Here is a 6,924-nt window from a genome sequence, read left to right as displayed (position 1 = left end):
CACCCTGCTGAGGTACCCCTTGACTACTGGTCCAATTCCCCTGATGTCCTGCGTAGGAACCAAAGGGAACCCATATCCGCACTAAACATCGCCACTCTGTTTGGCATAGGCCTGGCAGGTGCCAGCACTGGCATCGCTGCTCTGGTAACCCAACATTCTGGCCTATCTTCTCTAAGAGCAGCTATTGATGAGGACCTGGACCGAATAGAAAAATCTATTAGCCATCTTGAAAAGTCCTTGACCTCCCTGTCGGAAGTAGTCTTGCAAAATAAGAGGGGGCTCGACTTGCTCTTCCTTAAAAATGGAGGGTTGTGTGCAGCGCTGGGACAAGAGTGCTGCTTTTACGCCGACCACACGGGGGTAGTCCGAGAATCCATGGCTAAACTGAGAGAAGGCCTGGAACGGCGTAAAAAGGAGAGAGAGGCTCAGGAAGGGTGGTTTGAGTCTTGGTTTAATCAATCCCCCTGGTTCACCACCCTAATATCTACTATAGCAGGCCCTCTGATCATACTATTACTGATGCTTACATTTGGGCCCTGCATCTTGAGTCGACTTGTCTCATTTGTCAGAAACCAGATTGGCAGGGTTGATCGGCAGATCACTCAAATTCACTTTATGCAGCTGAGAGAAACTAGCAAAGAGCAGTCCTATTCAGAGAGGTATTTCTAATAGGTCTGGGAAGCCTCTTTCTTTATCTGTTGCAGCAATCTCATCTTGTGGCCGGTACCGGGAAACGCAGGAGGAGAAGGAGTGTGGACCAGACCCGTACAGAACCCCTGGATCACTGAACGAAGAGATCCCCATCACCCCTCTACCCTACCCCTGCCCCTCTTTTCTGAGCCACGCTCCATTCTGGTCAAGCCACACTGGGTCCTGGCTGGTCTGGTAGAAATGTCATCAATACTCCACTGTGCCTCCTCGTGGTTAAGGAAGTATGCCCTTGCCCAGGATACCCAATGACGGGCAACTTCTGTCACCGCCGCACACACCTAAGACAGGGGCTAAAGCATTCTTTCCAATGACGGGTACCACGGCGGGGTGACGGACGACCTAAGACGGGAGTCCTGGCGTGCCATAATTGGAAAAAAGGGGTGAGATGTTGCCTACTGACCAAGTAAAAGAATGCTTGATTTTTCATTCCCCCTTTATCCTGCTCAAAGCTGGGCAACTTCCCAGTACAGGAGGTTTCAGTTTGGGGAAAATGCACCCTCGTAAATGATTTGTAAATGATGTATGAGGAACAGCATAGTCTGTATGGATATATCAAAACTGTAACAAAGCAGGCTGCTCCGACCGGTAGCATTAGGTCGAAAGGGTCACCAGGTGGCTGACCAAAGTGCATGGCTCTGCTCACTGTGGCTGACCAACGGTGCATGGCTCTATTCATTGTCCCATCCACTTTCCCACGTCCCATCCCCTTTTCCTTTCTTTTGGGTGGGCTGTGGAAACATACTTAAGTCTGTACCTGTGCTCTGAATAAACGCACGCATTCATGCCATCTCCTGAATGACGGAACCCTGTGTGACTGATTTCACCCTGACGGCCCTCCCCTGGCTCAGCCCCGCAGAGCAGGACGCGGCAACGGGTAAATCTGCTCCAGGAAAAGGAATTTTCATCCAAGGTAAGTGTGAATAGGTCTTCTTCCCCTCCAGGTCAGTTAGCCCGCCAGTATTCGAACCCGGGACTTGGCTTTCGCTGTGAAAGCACCTCAGGCATCCTCTAGGAACCTGGGACAAAAGCAGCCCTGAGCCTCTTACTCTTCATCCCTAACACTGTGCCGGTCTTCTTCCCCTCCAAGCTCATACCCCGCCACACACTAGCTTCCTGTGGGGCTTGGCCTCTTCAGAAGTGGCCATGGCCTTTGTAGAAGTGGCCTACGCTCACGCGGCCGCAGGTAGTTTACTCATGCCAAGAAATCTAGTGTAGCATCTCAGTTCCCATACCTACACACCAACATGAAGAAACAACGCAAATCCCCACCATGTCGGGATGAATATGAAAAGAGGCCAGAAGCCTTAGTTGATGCTACTCACCTAAAGGACCTCTCTAAGAAAGAATTCAGATATGAAGTCAAGAAGATTTTCAATAAACTCAATTAAACAGTCAGACAGATATCCAGTAACATGACAGAAACAATCGAGAAAATACGGGAAGAAATGAGAGCAGAAATGTTACGAATAAAAGATTCCATACATGAAATAAAAAACTCAGTCTGTGCCCTCAACCTTAGAATGACCACAGCTGAACATAGAATCAGTGAGTTGAAAGATCAGCTGCACCAAGTCAAGGTAAGTGTGAGAAGAAACGACTGTAATATTTGACTGACGTTGGGTTGAATCAAGTTCTGTCAGAATTCACTGTAACAATAAACCTAGCTATAACCATATTTCTACCACAAATATTGTACACAGAGAGAGAGAACAGGAGTCACCACTGAGGGACACGAAGGGGCAGGGGACTTATTTACACGACAACTGGGTTTGGTCATAAGGGACCTGAGACTCGGGAACGCTCCTCCCCACCTGCCGTTTCCCCTCAGCAATTCCTGTTTCCTGAGAGCTCTTCAGCACGTTTCCTGTGCTGGAGGAAGAGGCCTGGCTCTCACAGTGCCCCAGGGACAGGACTGAGTGCTCTGAGCCACAGTCAGCACCTCTTCCCAGGGAGCCCACACACCAGCCTGCCTCGGGTCCCCTCCTTTCTCTACCGAAGTCTCCCCCCATGCAAATCTGCACTCGGGACCCAGGGTTAAAACCATGTCCACACTCACCTCAACTCAGGCTCCCTCTCTCCCTGACACAGTGTCTGAGATCATGGACCTCGTGGGCAGGAATGTGCATCAGCACTGGTTCCTCCTCTTTCTGGTGGCAGCTCCCAGATGTGAGTATACCCTGGACAGAGGTGGTGGGTATGGGGCCTCTGAGCCCGTGACTCACTGTGGGTGTCTGTCCCCAGGGGTCCTGTCCCAGGTACAGCTGCAGGAGTCAGGACCAAGTCTGGTGACGCACTCGCAGAAGCTGTCCCTCATTTGCTCCGTCTCTGGATTCTCTGTAACCAGCTATGGTGTAACCTGGGTCTGCCAGGCCCCTGGAAAGGGGCTGGGTTAGGTTGGTGTTATACGGCATGATGAAAGCACAGACTATAACCCAAGTCTTAAGTCCTGAGTGAGCATCTCCAGGGATACCTCCAAGAACCAAGTTTATCTAAAACTGAGCAACTCAGTAACTGAGGACACAGCCGTGTATTATTGTGCAAGATATACACAGTGAGGGCAAGTCCAGGTGAGCCCAGACACAAACCTGCTGAGACATGAGAGCTGCAGGGGTGAGTATGACCACCAGAGAGTGGTCTACTCCTGGTCTACAAAGGCTGGTCTCTGGGGGTAGGTTGTAAAGAACTTCATTTTTATTTTAAAATTTAAACATAAAAAGGATATTTAATCAACTTAAGTAGCATACATCAATATGTTCTTTTCTCATCTAATATAATTTTTTAAGTTTAGTCAAAGTAATTTTATTTTTTATTATTGCCCATCATTAAAATATTTAATTTCTTCAAGATATAGATGCTAAGAAACTTAGTTTAAAACCCTAGGACAATTAATACATGAGAATGGAAAATAAGGTCACTGTGTAACTCACATTTTATTTGTAGTAACACTAATTTTCTTAAAAAGTAAAATCACTTGCTTATACAAAGGTGCTTTCTAATACCTCAAAAAAGTATTTTCCTCTGAGCAATTTTGACAATTTGATATAAAAAATAATATCTGCAAAATGCCAAGAATGCGAAAATTCTTAGGAAAGGCAGATTATAAATTGTGTTCACAACAATGACTAGTTAGTGCTGTCATAAAATTTCCTAAACTATGTTACCACATGTCTCCATCTTTGTAATTCTAACCTTCTATAAGGAAGAACCAATCTTAGTGTTAAGTCAACATGTACATATTTGGGAAAAGAAAAAGAAAAAAACTTGCAGTTAATGGCATACAGGTTCAGAGAAAGTCAATTTGAAGAAAAATATTCATATCTTTTGTCAATTGGTACTTAAAAATTATTCTTACCTTTTTTCACTTCATTCTTTCTTTCTCTTTTCTTTTTTGTCTTGCCAACGGTCAGGCTTAATGCACATCTCTATGCTTAGGAATGGCTACTGGCAAGGCACAAGTGTTTTTCTAGTATAAATTTTTAATGCCACTTTTTGAAAGATTATTAAATACTTTTTGTTATATGCTGTGTTTCTGAACAGATATTCTTTTCAGAGGAATAGCACTGTCCTCCCGTTGTTCATTGATTTGCTCGAGTGGGCACCAGTAATGTGTCAACAAATTGTGAGACTTGTTGTTACTGTTTTTGGCATATCGTATACGTCATGGGGAGCTTTCCAGGCTTTGTCGGGTGGGCAAGATACACTTGGTAGCTCGTCAGGCTCTCCAAGAGGGGTGGAGGAATTGAACCCATGTCAACCGCATGCAAGGTAAATGCCTTAACCGTTGTGCTATCGCTTCAGCCCTTCAGAAGAATAAGTTTTGTTTTTCCATTCTCAGTCTTTTGTAATTGGTGTACATATAGTTGCATTTGTCTTACTGTCCATCTGTGGTTTACAGAGTTACCACGCCTTCTACCAGCAACTCATTGCCAAGGACCATCCACACCTGCTGTGTCATTTGTAGTTGGCTTCTTCTTCCTCCTGGTAAACACAAGGAAGAAAAAGTTTTTGTAAAACTAAATATTTTTAATTCGACCTGTGCCTTATATTGTGCATAGTAGTTTCCTTTTGGTTATTGAATGTGGGATAAGAGAAATAAAAAAAAACCTTAGAGTTCTTGTGAGCAGCATGGAACTTGAGACTAGACTACATGTAGTTCATAAAAAATAATGGAGGTTTCATAATTTTAAGGGAAACCTCATCCACACATTCATGCCATTACATGATAGGAGTTGTTTGGAAAGAACTGAAAGGCTGAGGAACACATTCAAGGCAAATTCTGTTGGAATTTTACAACTGATACATGAACAGTGAAACCATCTATAGGAGAAGGCAAGTCCCCATGCATGGAGCTCGAATCCTGAGCACAGTCGTGATTGTGAAGAGCTCCTGCGGGTGGACTGGGATCCCTGCCTTCTGGTCAGTCCGGCTGACCAGAAGTGAGGTGACTCTGACCCTGCGACTAAGAGAAACAGCAGATCCGGGCTCAGCCCAGAGTGCCCTGGGCTGGCCAGGGCTGATGGGAGAGAGAGAAGCTGAGCAGGGGCCCAGGAGGGGAGAGGGAGAGGCTGCCCCACCGCAGGGTGAGCTCGCACCCATGTCTGCAGAGTGCTCACAGAACGCCCTGGAGAGCACGAGTCCTGCTGTGCTGACGGCCACAGCCCCGTGTCCTCAGACACCCTTTCATGGCCTCTCCTGCTCTAGAAGAGAGACCCGTCAGGAGGATATCCAGAACCCACGTCCACAAGGACCCACCCAGAGCCTCCTCTCACCAGAGCCCAGAGGGGAGGGACCAGCCATGGACTTCTGCCTCTCCTTTCACACAGTGTGTCCATTGATCCTCAGTAATGGGCCCCTGGGAAACTCAGCCCCTCTGCTCTCAGGGCAGGGCCCCCTCAGGGACAGAGTCTGAGATTCAAAGGTTAGCTGAACAGAAGCTGAATTTCTTTTGTAGCTTCTAGTGATGACATCTACAGACAGGAACATCTTTGGGCTTCAGGAATGTTTGAAATGGTGGCCAGTCTGACAGGGGGTGTCCTCTGTTCCTCCTGACCAGGAGAATCTTCAGAATCTGACCCAGGGCTATGGAAGAGATGGATCAAGAGGAGAGAAGCCCACGCAGATCCTCACCCATATTGTCCTTTCACTGATTTCCCACCAAACTCTCTACTTGTGGCATGGTCAGATCACCAGCATCCGGGGAAGGGTTCGAGTGGACGGTACCTTTGGTCCTGCTCAAGCTCAGTCTACACACAACCTCCACAGTGACCCATCTCAGAGACGCATCCAAGAGCACTGTCCTCTGTGCCTTAAACCCAGTGGTCACAAGGACACAGGGTTGTATGTGTGGGACCCAGGGTTGGGAGTGGGTGGGATCCCAGACACACGCCTTCCTGCAGGGGGGCAGAGAGCTGGTCTGCAGGGTCCTGGGTCTGAACCCCACCCTGCCTTCCGGGTCAGCACAGCAGCAGTTGCAGAAGGAGTTTAAGGGCCTCCTTGTCTAGAGTTCCTCAGGGACATTCTAGATTCATGATTCTCTGATCATACTCTTTTATACCCTGGAATATGAGGGTATTTCCTGTTTGGATGACAAAGGCAGAATCTTTAGGGGCTCATGACCTTCTAAGAACCCAAGGGTTGGGGGTGTTTGAGAATGACTGACCCTCTCAACCTCAGGGGAAAGCTCAGGGATGTGGGAACTGCCCCTTCCCACTCGGGTCCACACAGGAGGAGGGGGGGCAAGCTGAGGCTTACCTCCTGTTTCCCAGCTCACGGTTCCTGTGTCCGGCCTGAGGATAAGCCATTCAGAGGAAAGCAGTACTGTCCTGAGGAAAATGGACACATTCAGGGGAGGGTTTGCTCTGGCTCTGGAAGGGGGTGGGGTCAGGGGCCATCTACAAGCCAGAGGATTCCTGCTTGATACTTCTTCAATACCCCTCAGATGCCACAAAGACTCTGACACTGTCAGAGGCAGTTGATTGAGGAACAGCGACAACTGTGGCATTATGGAGGGTGACAAGAACACTCAGTTACAGATTATTCAGTTTAACAAGACAGACAGAATGAGCAGACCTGAGCAAAAACACACCTATTTCCAGTCAATGTTGTGACGTCTGACACTTTTTGTGTGGTTAAGAAGATTAAAGAAAACTAGAGACTGAAGAACGATTTTAAAATATTTGTTGGAATTGTTTGAACTATAATGTATAACAGTTG

Source organism: Sorex fumeus, unplaced genomic scaffold (genome assembly GCF_029834395.1).
Source record: "Sorex fumeus unplaced genomic scaffold, SorFum_2.1 ptg000022l, whole genome shotgun sequence".
Classification (NCBI taxonomy): Eukaryota; Metazoa; Chordata; class Mammalia; order Eulipotyphla; family Soricidae; genus Sorex; species Sorex fumeus.
The sequence above is the reverse complement of the archived record's forward strand: the minus strand, read 5'-3'. Positions refer to the sequence as shown.